The sequence below is a fragment of the Crocuta crocuta genome, unplaced genomic scaffold, assembly GCF_008692635.1.
Source record: "Crocuta crocuta isolate KB4526 unplaced genomic scaffold, BGI_CrCroc_1.0 scaffold420, whole genome shotgun sequence".
Classification (NCBI taxonomy): domain Eukaryota; kingdom Metazoa; phylum Chordata; class Mammalia; order Carnivora; family Hyaenidae; genus Crocuta; species Crocuta crocuta.
In genome coordinates, this window is record NW_027528356.1 from 155,044 (window position 1) to 177,159 (window position 22,116).

At 52.0% G+C, this 22,116-nt stretch overlaps 1 long non-coding RNA gene across 5 annotated transcripts; it reads right to left on the reverse strand.

Moving 5' to 3' along the window:
* Nucleotides 1–3,912: 3,912 nt before the first annotated feature.
* LOC144223077 (uncharacterized) lies at nucleotides 3,913–21,923 on the reverse strand. Of its 5 annotated transcripts, XR_013332557.1 has the most exons (6): nucleotides 21,856–21,923; nucleotides 21,419–21,547; nucleotides 21,084–21,227; nucleotides 5,787–5,992; nucleotides 5,415–5,492; nucleotides 3,913–4,006 (listed from the first exon to the last, which is right to left on the reverse strand). It is a non-coding gene; the product is annotated as an uncharacterized LOC144223077 (long non-coding RNA). The 5 variants fall into 5 exon arrangements; XR_013332553.1 differs by lacking the exon at nucleotides 21,856–21,923 and having other exon boundaries at nucleotides 21,419–21,705; XR_013332554.1 differs by lacking the exons at nucleotides 5,787–5,992; nucleotides 21,856–21,923 and having other exon boundaries at nucleotides 21,419–21,705.
* Nucleotides 21,924–22,116: the final 193 nt, after the last annotated feature.

Genomic DNA, 22,116 nt, shown 5'->3' on the forward strand with positions numbered 1-22,116 from the left:
CACTTCCTACCTTCCTCCTGCATCCCAGCCCCCAAGGCCAAGGTCTCCCCGGCCCACAAACCTGATAGCGGAGGTGACGTCAGGGGGACCTGGCTGTGTCCAGAGCCAGTCACGCCACAGCGGGAGGCGGCGCCGGCCAATGGGCGCGGCCCAGGGGCGGGACTTCCCCCGCCCAACCTNCCCCCCCGCGCGTGATGGACGGGCGCCGTCACGTGGCACCGAGAGCGCGCGGGGTGGCGGTGGGCCGGGCGAAGGCCGGGCTGCCCTGCTGCCTCAGTGTGTTAGCCGGGGGCTGCCGCGCGTTGCCTGCAGGCTGCCCCAGCTCTCGGAGGTCCTTGTCTTCGAGCGCTTTTCAAAGCGAGCGTTAGTCTTCGCACTTTAAAGTCGGCCTCAAGCGTAGGTCCTCCAGGCGCGCTACGACTTTCCCGGGCCAGGCCCGCAGCCCCCGGGCCGGGCCCTCCGCAGCTCGCTGCACCTCGGTGCCCAGCGTCCGCAGCCGAACGAAAGCCCCGAGCGCTACCGCCTAGTGTTTGCCCCCACGGTCGCAGGTGCACTGCCCTTCCACCTCTCGCAGTGCGCCTGCCACAAATGCCAGAGTCGAGACAGTTCGTTTGGAGGGCTGAAGGGCGTAGGAAACTAGAGGAGGGCAAACGAGCTTGGGCCTGGACGCGGGCAGCATTCTGGGAGGACTCCTGGGAGGAAGAGGTGCCCAGAAAGGAGTCAGGAAGCCAGGTTTGCTGTGGAGCGCACGGAGTACTCACCCATGACTGTCCCTGGCGTCTGCACAGCAGCTAAGAGTGGCCCGGGTCGTGCCGCCCCGATGGGGGGAGGAAAGGGAACCGGGAGGCCCGCTCGTACGTGGGCGCAGGCGCCCCGGACTTCACCCACACGGCCCCGGCTGTGGCACTATGCGCCCTTCTGACATTCTCTTCACTCGCCTGAAAGTTCTCGGGAAGTTTGGAAGAGTACATATGAAACACTTTACCCTCCACTTTCTCGTTGGTGCCGACTAAGTGCCTCTAAAGTCCATAATAGAAAGGATTAATGAATTTGACCATGTATGTTAAAAACCAATTTTTAAAAAACCTTACAATTAAAAGACCAATGACACGTTGGAAAAACCAATTTTGTAAAATCTATAGCTGGCAAAACATTAATTAAAGTGTCTAGTGGTTAAGAGTGAGAACCTGAACCGGAATGCTGAGTTTAAATCCCAGTTCTGCCTTCCTGGACTATATCACGACACAGCATTGGGCACATGCTTACCCTTCCTGTGCCCAGGAAGGAAAAAATGAGGTACGCCAATACTTCCCTTAGAGAATCATCCTAAGGATTGAATGTATACGTTACAAGGACGTAGCGTATATAAGTACTATGGAAGTGCTAATATCCTTAATATGTAACATGGATTTTCTTTTCAAATCAATAGGAAAAAAGTGAACAGTCCATTAAAATACAGTCAAAGGATATGAACTGGCAATTCACACAAAAAAATAAAAACGGCCAATAAATGTGAAAAAAATGTTTGCCCTCATTGGTAGTCAAATAAATACAAATCACAGCCATCTCCAAGTTCATCATGGTCACAAACAACTATGATGGTACCATAGGTCTCTATTTACTAATATGGGGAGGTTACCAGGATTATATTGTCATGCAAGAACTAAAGGTTACAAAATTATGTGTATGACATGGCCCCATAAGCCCTTTTTAAAAAATTTAAAAAAAAATTTTACATTTATTTATTTTTGAGAGACAAAGAGAGACAGAGTGCAAGTGGGNAAAAAAAAAATTTTACATTTATTTATTTTTGAGAGACAGAGACAGAGTGCAAGTGGGGGAGGGGCAGAGAGAGGGAGACAGGATCTGAAGCAGGCTCCAGGCGCTGCACTGTCAGCACAGAGCCTATTGAGGGGCTTGAACACACGAACCACAAGACCATGACCTCAGCCAAAGTTGGACACTTAACTGAGCCACCCAGGCGCCCTACCCCATAAGTCTTAAACTTAGCTGTGGAATTCCTGGTGGTTTTATGGTCTTCACCTATTTCTGAATTCTTAGCACTGAGTATGTACTGTTTTCATGATCAGGAGGGGGGGAAAAAATGAAGATAAAAGTGGTCCAGACATGGTTAGTTCTATTTTTGTGCAGTAAACAGGAACTTGGTTTTGGGGTAACAGAAGTAAAGGGTCCTGGGATGGAGCCGTGTGACTGTGTTCTGGCTATGAGGTGTGAGGAGAAGGACGGGTGAGATTTCTGGGGCTGCCCTCCCGGGGAAGGGCTTGCCTCCTCTCTCCCCCTTCTGGTTCCCAGCAGCCTGTGGGGAATGAGGTGTCGTGGGGAGCCCCCTGGGGTAAACCCCAGCCCCTGGGGCACCAGCGGGCATCCTCCACAGAAACTTGGACAGTGACAGGACTTCCGTCAGATCTGAGCGGTTGGAGGTGTGCGGACACTTGCACAGGAAGATGCCCACGCTGTGTTCTCCTGCAGGTGGGGCCTTAGAAGGTGCAGAGGGCGCTTTGTGGAAACCTTGCAGCTTTGGGAATAGAGCAAACATGGGCCAAAGTCCCAGCTTCTGTTTCCCAGGGGGCACCCTTGGGGCACAGACGCGGTGTTCAACTAGAGGGCAGCAGGGAGGTGCTTGGGGACGGCTGGGTGGCAAGCAGAAGGGGGAAGCGGCAGGAAGGACTTACGTCCCCGAGCACGAGTGAAATGACCTGCTGGCCACTCAGAACAGCCTGCGGTGGCGCTTGGGTTCAAGGTGGAGGCGTGGCCCCGCCTCCGGGTCCATTCCCCGTGCTCAGTGCTCGTGGGGGCCCGGCCGCCGCCGCTGTGCAGGCCGCCTGGAATGCCCGTCCCCTCTTCGTCTGGCCAGTCCTCGTCGTCACGTGGCACTCAGGCCTGACCTGCTCAGAGAGCCCTTCTCTCGCATTCAGCCCGAGCCACACACTTTGATCACAGCCTGGCCTGCATGTCTGCATTTTCACCACGGTGTCCCCATCCCCTAGAACAGGGCCCCCGGCACCCAGCAGGCGCCTAGTCTCTTAGTGTGGACTTAAAAGGGAAGAGACAAGGGCTCTTCGCCGTGCTCGAGCTGAAGGACACCGATGGTGGAGGGGTCATGGTGGAGGCCAGGTCGTGAGGGTCACGACCAGTGGACGAGGTGGAGAAGCATAGTGAGCGAGAGATGCCGAGTCCTGAGAAGACCTGCAACCCCCACCAGACCCGAGAGGCCCAGCGACCCTGAGGCCTCACTGTCCCAGCCCCCGCCGCTGGTCCCCGCCTCTCTGCAGGCAGCCTCAGGACAGACCCCTCCACCCTCGTTTCCTGACGGCCTAGACCCCAGAAAAACCAACACGCTCCTGGGAGCTCCATGCGACGCTGGCCGTGCCCAGCTCGCCTCCAGGCCTCCCTGCCTCTCAAAGCTCAGACTCCTCTCCCTTCCTCTTGGGCCCCCGCCTTGGTGGGCTCAGGTCTTAGCAGAGGAAGGTGTCTGCACGGTACCTCCAGGGGGCCCCCCACGCTGACCGCCTGAGGCTCCAGGGGCGCCTGCTTCCCCTGCACGCCCGCAGGAGAGGTGCCTGCTGGCCTGGGCAGCCACATCGACGGGGGAGAGCCTGGGCTTGGCCGACGCCCCTCAGCGACCCGGGGGCTGGACGGCCAGTTATGCTCTGGTCCACCTCCACCAGAGGCTGCAGAGTGGTGATGGCTGGGAGGTCCCCTCTGGTTCACAGAAGGGCTTTGTTCCGCCCACGCGATGTTTTAAATCTATTTTTAATTAGCTGACAGCTTTCAAAAGAATCAAGACATTTAACATAAAAAATCTGGATTTCTTGCTTTTCTCAAAAAAACGGGGATCTCTGGCTACACTCAGCCTACATTCCAACAGGACAATCTTTTTTTTANTTCACTATGAGCCTGGCTCCATGGTCATCTGTGTCCTCACCATCTCCTCTTCCGGGCACTGCTCGGCCCCACTTGGGTCTAGGCTGACCACAATCCTTTCCTGGGAATGCAGTAAAACAGGAATGGGGTGAGGAGACCCCCCCAAGCCTCACACCCCAAGCTATGATGAGGGGAGAAAAGAAGCAAAACAAACATTGAGAACAGAGAAGAGAGACAGGGCCGAGTCCGGCCCGTCATCTCCGAGGCCACGCCATCCTGCCCCAGCACCAGCCTAGAGGGGACCTTTTGCAGCCAGTCCTGAGTAACGAGGTAGCAGAGGGAGGGGCTTGAGAAAGACACTTGGACCCCACGTGGCTGTGATTTTGGACAAATCTTGGGTCTCCCTCTCAGTTTCTTCATCTGCACCTCGGGGCTCTGCTGCTAACCCCCTGAGGTGGGCGGGGCTCCGATAAGGTCATGTGAGGGAAGCATTAAGTGTGATGCTTGTGCGTGAAAGGATGCCACAAAGGCTGAATTTTATGGGCAATGTTCAGCTAAAAACTGGTGGGCTAGGGGCGCCTGGGTGGCTCAGTCGGTTAAGCATCCGACTTCGGCTCAGGTCATGATCTCGCAGTTCATGGGTTGGAGCCCTGCATCGGGCTCTGTGCGGACAGCTCAGAGCCTGGAGCTGCTTCAGATTCTGTATCTCCCTCTGTCTGACCCTCCTCTGCTCACGCTGTCTCTCTCTCAGAAATACATAAAAACGTTTTAAAAATTTTTTAAAAATGGTGGGCTAGAATGAAGAGGAGCCCCCTCCGTCCTGAAGAAGATAGCAGTGTTTTTTAAGAACACATTTCAGTGTCAGCACCGCCTTGAAAGATGCAGCTCAGCTGGAACACTCCTGGCCTCCACCCAACGGACTGGGATTTGCACCACGTCCTGTCTTTCCGAGGACTCTGTCATCTTAGGCTGGTTATCTAAATTCACGGGGTGCCTGGGGCGCCAGTCCGTTAAGGGCCTGACCTTGGTTCAGGTCATGATCTCGCAGTTTGTGGGTTCGAGCCCTGGGTCGGACTCTGTGCTGACAGCTCAGAGACTGGAGCCTGCTTCCGATTCTGTGTCTCCCTCTCTCTCTGACCCTCCCTTGCTTATGCTCTGTGTCTCTCTCTCTCAAAAAAAAAAATAAGCATTAAAAATTTTTTAAAAATAAAATGAAATAAATTCTTGGACCCCAAGGTTCCTCCCATAAGGTGGAGATAATAATTTTCATCTCTTTCAGTTATTTTGAGAATGGAGTTAAGTCATTAGCAGAAGGCATGCTTCGTACTTATGCAGAGCCTTCGACAAGCTGTAGCTCTGTTGGTGGACATATAAAAGCCCCGGGCGAGCCGGCCAAAGGCTTCACGTCTGGGGAATCACTGCCCTGTGACTTCTAGCCTCCGAGGCCCAAGTGAGCAATGAAAGTCATCAGAGCACAAAGCCGTTCTGTTCAGCTGTGAGCTCCCACCCCCACCCCCTACAGCACTTACCCCGTGGCCGTGCCAGCGGCCCCCACAAGTTGAAGCTTCCCGAGTCAGCTCCAGACAACAAGCTGTGACAGCAGATTTCTATTTAAAACAAAAAGAAAAGGAAAAGTTTTGGATGGTCAGTTAGTAACATGAGGTCCCAAATCAAGAGAGAAACCACAGTGTGGAAACAATCTTTTCTTTTTCTTTTTAAGAAGTCAAGTCAAGCAACTTTCAAGTTGCAGCCAAAATGATAAAAGTTGCCGACATGCTGAGGCCAAAGGACTGTGTTATACGTTGAGTCCCCAGACCGGCCTTACTTCCTGAGCTGAGGACGTGCAGGTGGGGCAGGCGGGGCAGGAAGGAGATGGGTTCCCGGGAAGCCTGCTCTCTCACCTGGTCTTGGCACCATGTCCGACGCGGCCTCGCACAAAGTGTCCTCACACCCTTGCTGGGGTGAGTGGTGGGTCAGGATCACTGGGTCAGTGCCAAGGACGACAGAGGCAGCAAGGTCTGTTGCGTGGATGAGCTCCTGAGAATAACGCCTGATGGAAATAGCATCCATGGCGGGGACCTGCAGGGACCGCCTTGAGCCTTGTTTGCTGCAGAGACCGCGTGAACATGCCCTCAGGTCCTGAGGGCAGGCCTGGCATCGGCCTCTTGGCCTCCCCCGAGCCAGGGCCTCTCAGGTGTGGCGGGCACGGATGGTGGCCAGCCCAGCACCAATCTTTCCCCTGTTTCCCACCCGGAGAACCCTGGGCCCTGCCAGTCATGTGTAGACAACTAAAAATACGACATTGGCTTCCTGCTTCCCTTGCAGTTAGGGGTGAGCCGGCGTGGGGGCAGAAGCAGAAGTAGGGGTCGTTGGGCGGGGCCTCTGGGAAAGCTGCTTAAAAAGGCGCAGATGCCTGCCCGGCCAGGCTTGACCCTTGCCCTTCCCATTCCTCATTCTTCCCTCCGCGCCGGCGTCGGCGCCCACGTGGGGCAGCACCTCGTGAGTGTGCGTGACACGAGCACACCCAGCATGGCTGAAAAAGAGGCCAGAGCACCCAGGGCCGTCTTCTGGGCTGGCTCTGACCTCTGGGTATCTCAGTGACTAAGAAAACAGAACCCTTACTTTTTAAAACCACTTCTCCTGGGTTTTTATTATAAACAAATGCAGATTTGTTGAAAGAATGGCCAAATAGAAAGATTTGCCCAAATAACTTTAAGGGGGATGAAATCTCAGCCCCACCTGTTGTGATAGTTCTAAAAAAAAAGTCACGGTCTGCTGCTCTGGGCTGCCTGAGGCCACAGCGCCTCCCGGTCCGGTCCACCTGTTGGTCACTCGCTGGTCCCGTCAACCTCCCGGGAGGCATGGGGACACCCTACAGACCCGGGCGTCATCTGGGATCTGACGTCTGCATAGTCTTGGGTCTGAAACTCCCGCTTGTGCAAGAGGGTCATGGGTTCCGGAGAGAACAGAGTCAGGGCGGCTCCTCAGGCTGACGACCACACGGCGCACACAGTGGGCACCACACACGCCGAGCTCGCCCACCCGCACCTCCCCCGCCCCCGGCAGTGACAGGTGCTTGCCCCTGACGTGTTCCTTCATGTCGTGTGTGTCACCGTAGGTCACCCTGGACACACACCCTAACATTCCGTGCCAACCTGGGAATGCTGGGACTCCCCCGCTGAGAGCGCCCCGGGAATCCCTGCCTTGCGGGCCCTTTTCAGGTTGCCTGTGGAGCGGACAAATAGGCACGCCCGCCCCACGGGGCAGGTCCTCCCGAGGGCGACCAACACAGACAGACAGGACACGTACACATGTATCCACAGGTCCCGGGGGCTGACACACCTGGAGAAAGACGAAGGGACGCGCGTCCAGCTCGGGGGCAGCAGAGGGGCCGGGAGGAGGCGGCCCTGCGCCTGCGGGCTCTGGGGGGGCGCCTCGGGGACGCTGCCACCACGGCCAGGACAGAACGACGGTCAGGCAGTGGTCTCATCCGCTGGAAGGCTGTCCAGGCAGGAAGGCCACGGGGACGAAGGATGTCTGGGAGCCTCAGGCCATGAGGCTGAGACGTGGCCCAGCTCAGAGTAGGGCCCGGAGGGTGGAGGGGCAGGGCCCAGACCGGGGATTTATTTGCAGTATGTGCGCCCCCCCTCCCCCACGCAGCAGGTGGGGATTTTGAACAAGGGAACGGCAGGAGCTGCTGTTAGTGGGAGCCAGAGGGTGGGCTGCAGGGGAGGGGACGTGTCTGGGGAGGAAAGGGGGGGCCACGAGCCCTGAGCACCGCGGGGCAGCAGCAGAGGCGAGCCACCGAGCGGGGACAGCCAGGAGAGGCTGAGCGGCCGTGCCCTCTCTCACCAGCCCGGAAAATTCTAGGGCCACATACAGGAGGGTTTTCTGGAGGGCAGGGGGGTGGCTGTCACAGATCAGACAGAAAGAAGTGGGTAAAGAGCAAGCCAGTGATCTCGTCTGTTTCCTTCACCCACTTCGGTCTTGTGACATTTTAAATCCCTCTTTCTGTTTCTCTTCACTTTTTAACATTAGTTTGGTAGTTCCTTCGCTTCCAAGAAAACTTACAGTTCCATCTTATACAAGATTAAATGCTACAAATTGTGAGCTTTTTTACACTTGTCAAATGATCTTTTTTGCAATAAATATAAAATGATGTATTTTCTAAGTATTTTAGGCTCTGTATAGAGAACAGAGCCACAGTACAACAACAGAAAATGTAACAGATCCCAACACTGAATGAGTCATCTGAATTTCTGTGTTTATGATAAGGAATAGGTGACAGTAAGATTGTTTTGTGACTGGACAAAAACTCCCAAGGAGGAGCCCACGAAAGAACAGTCTTGCTTCTGTCCCCAACCCCGATCTCATTTAAAATTCGACTGGATTCCGGGCACCTCGGTGGCTCAGTCGGTTCAACGTCCGACTTCGGCTCAGGGCATGATCTCACGGTTCGTGTGTTCGAGCCCCGCATCGGGCTCTGTGCTGACAGCTCAGATTCTTCAGATTCTGTGTCTAACCTCTCTCTCTGCCCCTCCCTTGCTTGCACTCTGTCTCTCTCTCTCAGAAATAAACATTAAAAAATTTTTAAAAATATGCCTGGATTCTCCCGCTGGGAGTTAGCTGGGAGTGGGACGAGCAGGTGCCCCGCCACAGAGCCTCCCGCTCAGCACGCACCGTGCAGCCAGCACCCAGAACCGTTGGTGTTTGTCCATCACCAACGAACTTCAGCTTAAAATATCCTTATTCCCCCAACAGAACTGAGATGCTAAGGTTGACAAATACCTAGTGGTCAGTGCATGCATCTGACTGGCATGGCAGCCCGGGGGTGAACTCACTGAGCAGGGCCTCCATCTCACTCACTGTCGGATGCCCGGGGTCGAGCACCCAACGGGCACCCAACAGATACAAACACCCAGATGAATGAATGAGGAAAGTGGTGTTTTCTTTACTGATAATGCCGCAGGCTCAAAGGAGTGGAGCAAACCCAGTTCTTTACTGAGTATAACTGACATGAAAAAGTATCCTATCTGATAGTTTCCGAAACTTAGTCAATAGTGGAAGCCATCACCGCAACCAAGGTCGTGAGCACATCTACGCTCCGCCTTTGCAATTTCCTCCCATCCGCCAGTCCTCCACCCACCCTCCCCCAGCAATCCCTGCCCTTCGGTCTCTCATTGCATGCTGCTTTGCAGTTTCTAGGATTTCATGTAAATTGGATCATATTCTTTTTTTGTCTGGCTTTTTTCACAGAGCAATATTCAGATGCATTTACAGGTTGTTGTGTCTGTTTATGCATTTGTCTGGAAGTTTGGGTGGTTTCCAGTTTTTGTCTGTTCTATAAAAGCTGCTACGAACATTTATGTGCACGTCTTTGTATGCATGTAGGTTTCCTTGCCTCTTGGGTTTTGAAACCTAGGATCAGAATGGGGTTTTTTTTTCAGTTTTTTTTTTTTTTTTTTTTAAACTGCCAAACTCTTTTCCCAAAGTGTTGGTACCATTTTATGTTCCCAGCGACCGGATAAGAAAGCCACCCTTCTCTGCATCCTCGCCAACACTCAGCATCTTCCTAATGGTGCAAGTGGGATCTCACTTGTGGTTTCTGCTTGCATTTCCCCGATGACCAGAGAATCTTTTCATGTGCTGTTTGCCGGCTGCAAACCTCCTTTGGTGAAGAGTTTGTGCAAATACTTAGATTCTTTTTATTGACTTATTTTCTTATTGTTGAGTTTGAGAGTTCTATATATATTATCTTTTGCCAGACATGTGCTTTACAATGATTTTTTCCTCCTGTTTTCTTCTACAAGTGGTATAGTTTCCAGTGTTTTCTGTATACAGGTCTACGACCTATATAGGGTTGACTTTTGCATATAGTATGAGGCATGAATACTGGTTCAATTCTTTTTCCCTCTCTTTCTTTCTTGCTCTCTCCCTCTCCTTTCTTTCCGTCCTCCCTCCCTCCTTCCCTTCCTTCCTTCCCTCCATCTTTCCATCTTTGTGCATATGATTTCCACCGATGCCAGCACTATTTGTTAAAAAAGGCATCCTTTCTCCACCGTACAACTTTTGCGGCTTTGTCAAAACTCAGTGGTCCATATATGTGTGGGTCTCTTTATGGACTCTTTATTCTGTTCGGTCTTTCCACTCATCTACCTTTATGCCAGTATAATGCTATTTTGATTACCCTCACTTCATTGTAATTCTTGAAGCAGATAGTGTTAGTCCTTCAACTTGCTTTTCAAAAACTGTTTTGGGGGGTGCCTGGGTGGCTCAGTCGGCCTGTCTTCGGATTCTGTATCTCCCTCTCTCTCTGATTCTCCCCTGCTCGCGCTCTCTCTGACTCTCAAAAATAAATAAAAAACAGGGGCGCCTGGGTGGCTCAGTTGGTTAAGCGTCCGACTTCGGCTCAGGTCATGATCTCATAGTTCGTGCGTTCGAGCCCTGCGTCTGTGCTGACAGCTCAGAGCCTGGAGCCTGTTTCAGATTCTGTGTCTCCCTCCTTCTCTGACCCTCCCCTGCTCACGCTCTCTCTCTCTCTCTCAGAAATAAAAAAAAAAATTAAAAAAAATAAAAAACATTAAAAACATTTTTTTAATTAAAAAAATGTTTTGGTTTTATTCTAGAACCCTTGCTTTTCCATTTGATCACTAGAATCACTGTCTTAGAAACACCCTGGGGTGTTAACTGTGACTGCATTAAATTTATAGAGCAATCGGGGGAGAACTGACATCTCGACAATACTGAGTCTCCCTGTGCACGAACAGCATATACTTCCATTCATTTCAGTCCTCTGTGTTCCTACTAGCAATACTGAATAGTTGCCAGGGTAAAGATGTCATGTATCTTTTGTACAATTTTTCCACAAAGCATTTTATATTTATATCTTCCATGCTATTGTAAATAATATTTAAATTTAAAAATTTTTAAAGGTTTGTTGCTAATATTTAGAATACAATTGATTTCTGTATATTGATCTCATAAATTTCAACATAGCTAAACTCATTGGTTAGTTCTAGTAGCTTGTATTTCCATCAGATTATTTTACATGGATAATGACATATCCATGAAAAAAAAGACAGTTTTGCTTCTTCCTTGCTTATCTGGGTTTTTAAATTTCTTTTTCTTGCCTAATTGCACTGGTTTGAACCTCGTGATTAGAACAGACATTTCTGTCTCATTCCTAGTCTTGAAGGAAAAACTTCAGTGTTTCAAGATTAAATATGATGTTGGTGGAAGGTTTTGTAGATGCCTGTTATTGTTGCACTATAATTAGTGCATTGAATTGCACTATTGTTATTATTGCAGTATAATGTGGTACTGTGTGGTATAAGGTGATATTTTGTGGTAAAATGTGGTATTCTGCGGTATAATGGGAGACATATATTTGGTCTTCATCCTTGCTTCCTGGCATGGAGCTCCTAAAACTCTTTTTTTTTTTTTAATTCATTTATTTATTTAGAGAGAATGTGCGTGTTCAAGTGAGGGAGGGAGAGACACACACACACAGAGAGAAAGAGAGAGAGAGAGAGTCCCAAGGAGGCTCCAGGCTGTTTGTGCAGAGCCTGTCACAGGGCTTGATCTCACGAACCATGAGACTGTGACCTGAGCCAAAATCAAGAATCGACACTCAACGACTGAGCCACCCAGGCACCCCATAGAGCTCCTAAAACTCTTGAAATTCCCTGGGTGATAGGTGTGATAAGGTCATCTTCATTATTCACAAGCTCCTTTCTACCAGATCTGACTTTATGCTAATAAGGTGACTCTTGGTGCGCCCCTAGATGGCTTCACGATGGGACTGACTGCCAGAAAGGCCAAGCCTTGCCTAGCAGGTTGGAACTTGCAGCCCCACCCCTCCACCTCTGAGGAGGGGAGAGGGACAAGAGACTGGGTTCCATCATCGATGGCCAATGATTTGATCATTCATGCCCCATGTAATGGGACATCCATAAAAACCTCTAAATGACAGGACTCAGGGAGTTTCCAGGTTGGTGAACACATCAGTGGTGTTACCTGGAGAAGGTGTGGAAGCCTTACGCTGTCCCATCCCCTGGCCCCAGCCTTCAACCTGCCCTGTTCCATTGTATTGAATGTTCCTGAATTGTATCCTTATAATAAAAACATGAATGCAAATCAAGTGTTTTCTTGAGGTCTATGAGTTGTTCTAGTGAATCATTAAAACTGAGGAGGGGGTTTATGACAACTTCAGATTTTTGAGTGGTGTCCAAAGTAGGGGTAGTTGTGGAGGACTGAGCCCTTATTCTGTGGGGCCTGAGCTGTGACTCCCGGTAAGTAGTGGCAGCATTAAGTTCGTGTTGGACACCCAGCTGGTGTTGGAGAGTCAGAGAAGATGAGATATTCCTAAATTGCTGAGTTTTTATCAACATGGATGTTAATTTTTTTTTGTTATGACCATATGACTTTTTAATTTTATTATTACACAAACGATATTGTTTGGGTTTTGTTGTTGTTGTTGGTTTTGCTCTCAGATAGCTAATTCATTTGGTTTATTCTTGTGTGAAGTATGAGGTATAGACCTGATTTTCTCTTTTTCTAATGTCTACCCAGCTGTTCTGACACAGTATCTGAAAGTTACTGTTGGCCCAGTGACGGGGGTCCATCCTCACCGTGTATAGCACTTGTGCATACACTCAGGTCTGGTTTGGGGTGCTCTGTTCTGTAAGTCGGCCCGTCTGCTCCGGTACCGGTACCACAATCACAGACGCTTCATAGTCTCTTCTAACATCTGGGAGGGCAGATCCTCCCTCATAGCCTTTCCATTTTAGTGTTTTCCTGGCTAGTCTTGCACTGAAAGATTTTTCCATATAAACTTTTGTATCAGTGTGTTCACTTTTAATAAGTCCCACCTGGTTCTAGTATATTACTACATTAATGCAGTGTTATAGTTTCTCTGCTAATATTATATTTACTGTGATTGCACTGATTATTTATAAGTAATAATTGTTTGTAAATTTTCCTTTTTTGATATTGTCTTTTCAGGATGATGTCTCATCTGACTCGCTTCATAAAGGGCACTTGAAAGTCCTCCATGTTTTGAAGATTTGGTAGACTTCTTCTTTGGAAACAACAGGGCCAGGTGGTTTTGGGTGGGAGAGCTTCTCAATAACTTTATTTTTGTGATACAGAAACTGTCCTGCTTAAGCTTTCTCTCTGGGGGGGGAAGGTCAGTTATGTTAAGATATTTTGTCTTAGGAAATTATCCATGTCATCTAGATGTTACATTTCATTAAAAGTAGTCTTATATTTAAAAAAATTTATTTGATTCAATGGTTATTTCTCCCTTATTTTTTACTTTGTACGTTTTTATCTTCTTTTTCTTGATTAGTTTATTTAGCAGTTTGTTTCTTTTGGTATTACTTTAATAAATCAAGATCTTATTTTGTTAATTATATGTATTATTCCTCTATTCTAATAATTTCTGCTATTATATCTATTAACTCATTTGTTTTTCCTTTGTTTTTTGACATGAGAATTTAATTCCTTTCTTTCCATGTTACTGGCATGTGTTTAAGGTTGTGTAACTTCCTCTGATTATTCTTTTAAATGTATTATATAGACTATGACATGCAGTGTTTTTATTATCATTATGTTTTAGAGATTCTGTTGAGTTTGGTTTGTATGTGCCATTTCATCCGAGAGTTGCTTAACTAAAGTTCTGAAAATCTCCATAGAATTGCTTGTTGCACTTTTGTTGTTAATTTTAATGTGAATTGTATTTTGATCAGAAAGTATCGTTTGTAATATTTTTTTTTCTTTTTTTTAATGAAACTCAGTGATACTATTTTTGTATCCTAATATAAGACCAATTTTTGTGACTATTCAATGTGTACTTGAAAGGAATGTTTTCTATTATTGAGGTGTTCTATATATATTTCAATCAGATCTGTCGCGTTTATGACATTGTATAGGTCTTCTGGAGCCTTAGTTTTTTGTACTGCAAATGGTCTGTTAAGGTGTCCTATTATTAGTGTGCTTCTAAACTTTGTCTTTGCACACCTTGTGGGTTCTGTATTCTGAAAACCGTTGCTGTGTTTTGGCGTGTGTTCAGATGTTTATATCTTGTTTGAGAGTTGTGGCTCACATCACTAAAATGTCTCCTTCTTTGTCACTTTTAATTATTTTTTAATTGAGATCTAATCGACATATAGCATTCTATTTGTTTCAGGTATAACATTGACTGTTTTGAATGTTAAACCAACCTTGTATTCCTGGGACCTCCCCCCCCCGCCCACACATTGATCATGATGCATTAGCTTTTTCATACAGTTTTTGATGTGATTTGTAAAATTTTGAGAAGAATTTTTCATCAGAGTTCCTAAGGGATATTGGTTGTGGCTTTCTCTGCCTGGTTTTGGTTTCAGGGTGATGCTCATCTTACAGAATGAATGGAGACATCCCCAATTCTCTGATATTCTGGAAGTTTGTGTATATTTGCTTCTTCCTTGAGTGTTGGGTAGAGCTCCCTGGTGGACCTATGTGGGCCTGGGACAGTGTTTAACTACAAATTTAACTTTCATAACCAAATAGCTATTCTTGTAGCTGATTTCTTCTTGGGAGTTTTTTTTTTTAATGTTTACGTATTTATTTTGAGAGACAGCAGGGGAGGGGCAGAGAAAGAGGGAGAGAGAGAATCCCAGGCAGGCTCCATGCTGTCAGAACAGTGCCCCAATCCTGATCCGCTGTGTTTTCATCCCGTTCTGAGTTCCTGGTAGTTTTATTTTCTTCACTAGCGCCAATATCCGTCTCCATTCTGGTTTGATTTGGATCCTGTTTTCCATGTGGGCCATATTTTCCTGCTTACTGCCCGGCTGATAATCTTTGATTGGAGGCCAGATAGGGTGAATGTTACCTTGTAGGGTGCTGGGTCTTTTTGTACTTGTACAAATCTTAAATTGTGATGTGGGGCCTTTCTCCAGCCTCCTTAGTCAGAACAGGTGTAATTGCTGGGCCTGTTTGAGCTCCAGGTACTGCTTCCTCAGTCCTTTCCTGTGGCTCCTTCCCCAACCTGAGCTGGTTTTCCCACCGATGACTGCTTCTGGGTCTCTGATGGACCCTCACGGGACCCTCTGCAGACCCCCAGGTCTCCATCCCTCAGGAATTACCAGGCTTCATTGCCTGAGGTCTGGCGTCTTGAAAACCATCATTTCATGCTTTTCTCTTTATTTTGTTGCTACTGTTTCAGGAGGGAGGATGAACTCTGACCCCATAGCTCTATCTTGGCCAGAAGGGGAGGTAATAAAACCAATTTTAACAAACATTTGCTGGTATTGAGAAGATCTATAAACATGCGGTAGACCCAGAGATGTTCCCCAGATCCTGCTTCCCAGGGAGGACTTGCTGCCAGCTGCAGTGGCACTGGCCAACAGTGGTCAGGTTTCACGCTTGCTCTCTGCCATGCCCCTCCCACAGCAGCCCCCACTCGGCCCCACATGGGATACCGCGACGGGCAGTGCCAGCTCCAGTCCCCGCCTGCGTCAGGACGTCAGGCCCACTGTTCAGTCCGCCTTAGTTCTTCCCATCCTGCGCCTCCTGCCCCAGATCCCATCTCGGCTTCTGCTTCTGCAGGACCCAGCCTGCCTCCAGCCCTCAGGTGGCCACTGGGCCCAGATACTGGTCCTCAGGGGCCTCTGTAGCGCCTCTTAGTCTATGAACTGAAAATTCATCACTAGAATGTCTCTGAGAGGCCATCTGGTCTTCAATGTGTGTCTGTGTGGCTTAGAGGATTTTGTTCTCTTGATGAAAACGTACCCAGAGATTAACTCCCAATTATTTCAGGGGGGAAAGTCATGAAATAAGAGAAATAGGCCATAGAAGCCAGGACACACTTGAGTTGTTCATCTCATAAGAGGGTAACCAATGTCACCATTATGTGACTATGTTTGGAGGTCCTCCAAGCAACAGGAGTTCACCCATGTCTCAAGGCTCGCATTTCAGACCTTGAGTTTTGGACCCAGGTCAGCAGAGTCAAGCTCTGGAGAATGCAGCGTGTAATTTCTGCATCGCCGCTGTCTGCCTTGTGGCCCCAAAGAGAAACCCAATTGAATTAAACCCAAATGTGGCCCTGCCACACATGCAGGGAAAGCCCCGAAGCCCTGTGAATTGTACCTGCGCCGGGCGCCGCACTCTGGGTTCCCCGAGCACCAGCCGGGTGTCCTCAGCAAAGCTCCCCTTCTCTGCACAGACTCAGAAGCCCTGGCCACCCGGTCCCGGCGCGACGGGTGGTCCCCAGAGTTTGCACATCCCACGAATCGGTTCTTCACCATTAGGTGCATCTGATTGACAAAAGTTAAACGACGCTTGTTTCCCTTCATGTCCCTGCTCTATGCACTCAGGACCTGCCACGCGGCAGGCCAGTGACACAGAATGTGTTTCTGAGCAGGTTTCAAGGACACTGCGGGGTTGGAGGACAGAGGTCATGGCCGTGGCGGGTGACTGGCCGCTTATCAAGAGCATAGCACACTGGGTACTCGTGGGACCTTCACCACGACCGCCTCAGTAGGGCAGCTGCTGAGACACTGGGTGATGCCCACACGGACACGCTGCCGGGAAGGGGCAGCTCTGGGATTAGAAGACGGCTTTCTGACACCAGGAGCAAGGACCCTTCCACTTAGCCACGCCACGGCTGCCACTGGAAGGACGTTACACGCGGGAGGGCTACGGATGATGCCGTGAGGTCCCAACAGCGTCCAGCCCACTGCAGGCCCGTGACAAGCTGGGTGCTGTGTGGGTAGAAGGGGTGCGGGGCACCCTTCACTCTCTCTCCACTACTGGGGGGCCCTTGGGATTGGCACTCACGGGGGGAGATCTCTCCGGGGGAGATAACCACTGGCCACGATGCAGAACCACTGCGACCTTGTGGCGAATGAAACTGATTCTGGAAGGCAGAGTCTGAATGGCAACATTGAAATGCACGCTCTCCTCACGGCCCGTCACCAGCCTGGCCGGGAGCACTGCCGGGACTTCGCAGGAGGGGCACAGCCCAAGGAACAGAGTGGGGGCTGCGGCAGCCTGGATGCCCGGGAGGCTGGCTGAAAGCGGGGACGCCCCGAGACGCGCTGGCCCTCCAGGACGGGCCCCTGGTGCTCCCACCGAGGAGCCCTGTGCCCAGAGTCACAGCAGAGTCCTGAGCGGGAGCCAAGGTCTACCGACCGGGGAGCGGTGGCCAGCTTAGCCCCAGCCCTGCAGGTTACAAAGCCGCCTGCAGCTGGTTGGCAAGTTCATGACCTGTGAGCCCCAAGCGCCACCCCCTCCAGGCTTGTTGAAAGAATCAGAGCCAGGATTAAAGCCGTCAGGGTGCCGTAGCCTGAATCACACCCAATACGGGATCATCCTAAAGTCAGGGCACAGACACGACTTCCTGCATCAATTTACCTTCGAAGGCCCATTAGCTGGGGTGCGGGAGGCAGAGGACACGGCTCTGCGTGAAGCCTGCTGCACACGTGCATGCAAGCACACAGCGTTCAGAGCGGGGGGCAGTGCAGCAGGGGCTCCTGTGAGGCCGTGGGGACGGCTCGCTGACCTCGGCAGCAGAACCAGCCAGGCTCTCCAGACAGATGAGTGGGAACCGGGGAGGAAGGCTGCCTCGCTGGTCCCACCTCAGCCACCCTCTCTCCGGAATCTGAATGTGCTGCTGCTCCACAGTAACTGCTGAGCCCCTCTGTGCGGGCTCCCTGCACACCCGCTGTGGGCTGTGTGGCCAACAGCACACACATCCCGTCGCTGGGCTCCGGTGTGAAGAGTGAAGGGCTCCTGGTTGGGGCGGGAATGGTCTCCGAAAGCAACCCTCTACCTCCTCCATAGCAAACGCCTGATTTCAATGAGAAGGTCCCTGACTGACGTGGCAGTTGGCGAGAATGCACTGAAGCTTGTCACTGAACACAGGATTCGTAGCTGCCCCATGCTCCTCGCGCGTCTGGGCGAGCTGACTGTGCTCCACGGGGTGAAGTGTCTATGCCTCCTCAAACTTGTCCAGCACATTTTCAGCCATTCCTCCCCCGTCCCCCAGAGACGAGCTAGAACACGGAGAGGCACAAACTTGTGGCAGGTTCCCATCGCCAGCTGTGATGTTGCCATGGGGAGGGGACAGCACCCACCAGCCTTCTTCCTGGGGGCTCTGTGCGCCTGCCTGTCCCCAGGGACGCTCACAGGTGACGATGAGGCACGGGGAGCACAGACAAGGAGGAATCAGGTTTCCTGGGGTGACAGCACAGACCGGGGTCTTAGCCTTGAGAAGACGGGGTCTGAACCAGGCACTGAGGACTCAAGTTTATTAACTGCATCTTTCATTACTTCATCCAGCGCTCTGGCGTCTGGGGCCCTGCAGACCCCGGAGGGACGGGATGGTGCGTGGAGACGGGGAAGGGCTCACCTGGGGGGGCGCCTTCACCTGCAAACTTCCCTGGTCACCCAGCGCCAGGTGCCAGACCCCCTGGAGCCCCTGTGCCCAGAGCCCGCTGAACTCGTCCACACTGCTAATCCAAAACCCGTTTCTTACAGTGGAAATCAGGGCAGCTCTCCTGACCAGAGCCCTCCCAGGCCGGCTGGCCCCGTGCCTCCCTGTGTGGCTCCCCCATGGAGCCGTTACGGACTCTGGTCTGGATCACCCAGCAGAAGAACCAAGCGGCACTTGGAGATCTTGGAAGGCGGGAGGTTCATTTTACACTGGTGGGCTCAGAGGAGATCACTCTCCAGAGGTCCGAGTCCTGAGCATAAGCAGAGGCGACAATTTATAGTCTGTTCACACGACAGGCGGGGTGGGAAGGAAAACCCCAAAGGGGAGTCTCCAGGCAGGGACTAGAATGCCCCTATTGGTCCCATCAGCCATCTTATCACAGATTCTACCCCATCAGCAGGTCCCTGCTCGGTGACGGTGGGTAATAAGCTGTGTTCTGACCTGCTGGCTGCCGCCACACCCGGATAATAATCAAACCTGCATTTTCAAACACTAGTATATAGACCAGACCAGGCGCCACTGTCACAGCCCATCCACCCCCAAATGCACGTGTTTGACAAACCTTTTTATTTATTTACTAAACGTTCCTTTATTTTTGAAAGAGAGAGAGACAGAGCATGAGCTGTGGAGGGGCAGAGAGAGAGGGAGACACAGAATCTGAAGCAGGCTCCAGGCTCTGAGCTGTCAGCACAGAGCCCTATGTGGGCTTGAACTCATGAGCCTTGGGATCATGACCCGAACCGAAGTCAGATGCTTAAGCAACTGAGCCACCCAGGTGCCCCTAATGTTTGTTTACTTTTGAGAGAGAGAGAGTGAGACAGAGTAAGTGGGGATGGGGATGGGGGAGAAAATAGGAGAAAGAGAGAATCTCAAGCAGGCTCAGAGCTGTCAGCACAGAGTCTGATGTGGGGCCTGAACTCACAAATCGTGGGATTAAACCTGAGCCAAATGCAGATGCTTAACTGACTGAGCCACTCAGGCACCCCCATGTGTTTGACAAAGTTTTATTCAGCGCCTGCTACGCTGGAGATGTGAGGGTGAACGGGACAGACAGGCCTGGTCCCCTCAGGGATCTGAACGCTAGAGGGGGACACAGAGGCCCTGCGGCTGCCACACCAGCTCCATCCTTGGCTCTGCGGCCAGACTGTTAACCTCAACCGGTCTTTTCCACCTGTGCCACTTTGGGGTCAGCGTGAGCAGACAGCCATGGGTTCCTCTGTGGGTAAACACGTGGTAATTGAGCCCAAGATCTGAAGTGAAAGCACCAAATTTAATCCCATCTTGGTGAAAGTGGGAACTCCCCAAGTATGCGGTAGGACAAGGTATGTGGCGGGAGCAGACGGTGGGACAGCAAAGAAAACGCACTGCTGGTACGTACGGCATGTGCGAAGCTCAGAGAAGCTGTGTGCAGTGGAAGAAACTCGGCAGAAATAACATACACCGTATTGTTCCATTTCTATAATTTAAGCGCAGCCCCCCCGCCCCGTGAAAGAAGTGGAGGGTCCGTGTGCTTGGGGCTGCTGGCCGCTCGGGCCGGGCCTGGCCTGGGGGCCCTATACAGACATGCTGTGTGCACTTCCCGCGCATTGAGGGGAAGTCAGCTGTGTGAACTCAAACACCCTGACTTGAATTTTAAGCCGGTTTCCTTGTCTGTGATCTGCCCCCCCACCCCCTCTCNATTTTCTGTCCCTTTGAAGAAAGTACCTACTTCGGCTTTTGAGGAGGCCCTGTGACATGAGCAGGACTGGATTTAGTAATTGCCTTGCCTATAATCCCAATGTGGGGAATGTCCTTGCGTCTTCTGGAACGTCCCTCTGTCTCGCTGGGGGGACCTGGGCTTGCACCCCCAGCACTTGCTGCGGACAACAGCGCTGGGTTCCCTTCTCTCCTGTAGGGGTGTGCGGCACCATGAGGAACTGCGGGGGTGTGCAGGGTGTGCGGCTCCATGGGGAACAAGCCGGCCGGGGCCCCTCAATGCTGGCACCCGGGATGTGGGCCCTTCCTCTTTTCAAACAAAAGTGAGGAGCGTCGGCGTGTCCCGGGCAGCCGGTCCTGCTTCTTGCTGGCCTCTGCTGGCTGCTGGGAGGGCCTGGCCCGCTGGGTCCTGTCCGACTCAGCTTGCCTGCTGCACATGCACTTTCCTCTGGGGATACTTGCAAAGCCCAAGGCCGCTAGGATGCTTCCCTGAGTCTGGGAGGAGGGACATCACATGAGGCTCGTTTTACAGGGTGGTCAGAGAGTCCTCGTCTCTACATTTAAGTGTGTGGCTTAGAGCCACTCTGGGGAGACCAGGGGTGGCGTGAAGCGAATGCCATGTCCACAGCTGGTGGCACTGAAAGAGGTGGAAGGAGCACCTTATCTAGAGCTGTGAGGCCACCACAAGAAGAACTCTCTAGAACAAGTTCCCAGGGCCTGCCCCTGGGGGCCTGGGGCAGGGGGAGATGGAGCAGAGGCCGTGGCTTTCACTTGTGACCTTTCCTAAGATTGATCCTTTCAGCCTGGTGTGTGTGCTCCTTCCATGTGAATTTAAAGCAAATACACAAACACGTGAAAATTCCAAGTTGTAAAATGAAAAGTACAATCAATCCAAGTATCTGGTGCTTTTGAACTGTTGCCCCTGCTCCGCCGCCCGTCACCAGCCCCCCCTGTTGAACTCCATGGTGGGGGGGTGGGCCTGGCCCGACTGCTGTTCACCACCCTGCTTCCCACCGGACCCCAGTACCTTCCCTCCTCCAGCGATCAGCTCCGTCTGCATTTCTTCCTTCTTTCCCTCCACAAAGAGCCAAGGGGCCTGGGTCAGCTCCAGTCGGGCTCCTGCCCTCCAGCTCAGGGGAGACCCCATGTGACTTTAGGTCCCGCCGGATGCCTGGTGTGTGGAAACGGTTTCCAGGTCAATACTGCGGGCCCCCTGCCCCCGGGACAAAAGGCAGAGCTGTCCTGGGGGCACAGCCTGTCTCCTCCACTGCAGCCTCTCACCCGCACACCCACCAGCCCCAACATCTCCATCCCTAGTCCCAGAATGCCCCCGGCCCTGCTCTGGGGACCCTCCCTGCTTACCTCCTCTGCGTGTGTCTCTCTGGGCCGGGGTGCAGGTGCCCGAAGCGTGAAGCCCCAGGGCACCACCCCCGGGGCTCCCGGCCTGGGTCCCCCCTTCTCTGAGCCTGCCTCTGGCAGTCGGTCTCCTCACTGGTGATGGGGGGAGGGGCGGGTTCTGAGGTGTGGTGACCGGAGAACCCTGCCACCTCACCCCAACCTCTCTCAGTGTCTGACACTCCGCACGCAACCGCCTGCTGGCGTGGCTGCAGCGCGAGACACCCGGACAGGCGGGGTGCTGGGGGCGGGACGGGGCCNAGGCATTCCTCAGGGACAAGACGGAGGGCACCTCCACAGACGCCGGGGCGCCGGCCGCAGCTTCTGTTCGTACCGCTCCCCGGACGCCGGGGGCTCTACGTTCATTAGGAGGCGGGAAGAAAGAAGAACGGACAGAAACGCACACCCAGAGGTGGCGGAGCCTGAGGGTCCCGGGCAGCCCTGCGCTGTGGCTGCTGCCTCCTAACACCTCAGAGCANGCGGCCTCAAGCCGGGCGGCTGCCACCGCGTCCCCTCTCAGGTGTCTCCACACCGCGGGTGGGGGACGCAGTCCCCGGCTCCCCTGAGCCGGAGCCGCTGTCCCTCCGCTTCCCTCCCGAGGGCTCCCGGACGACGTCCTGCAGACGTGAGCGCTCCTGGCTCCTGGCGGGAGGCTGGCTTCCTCG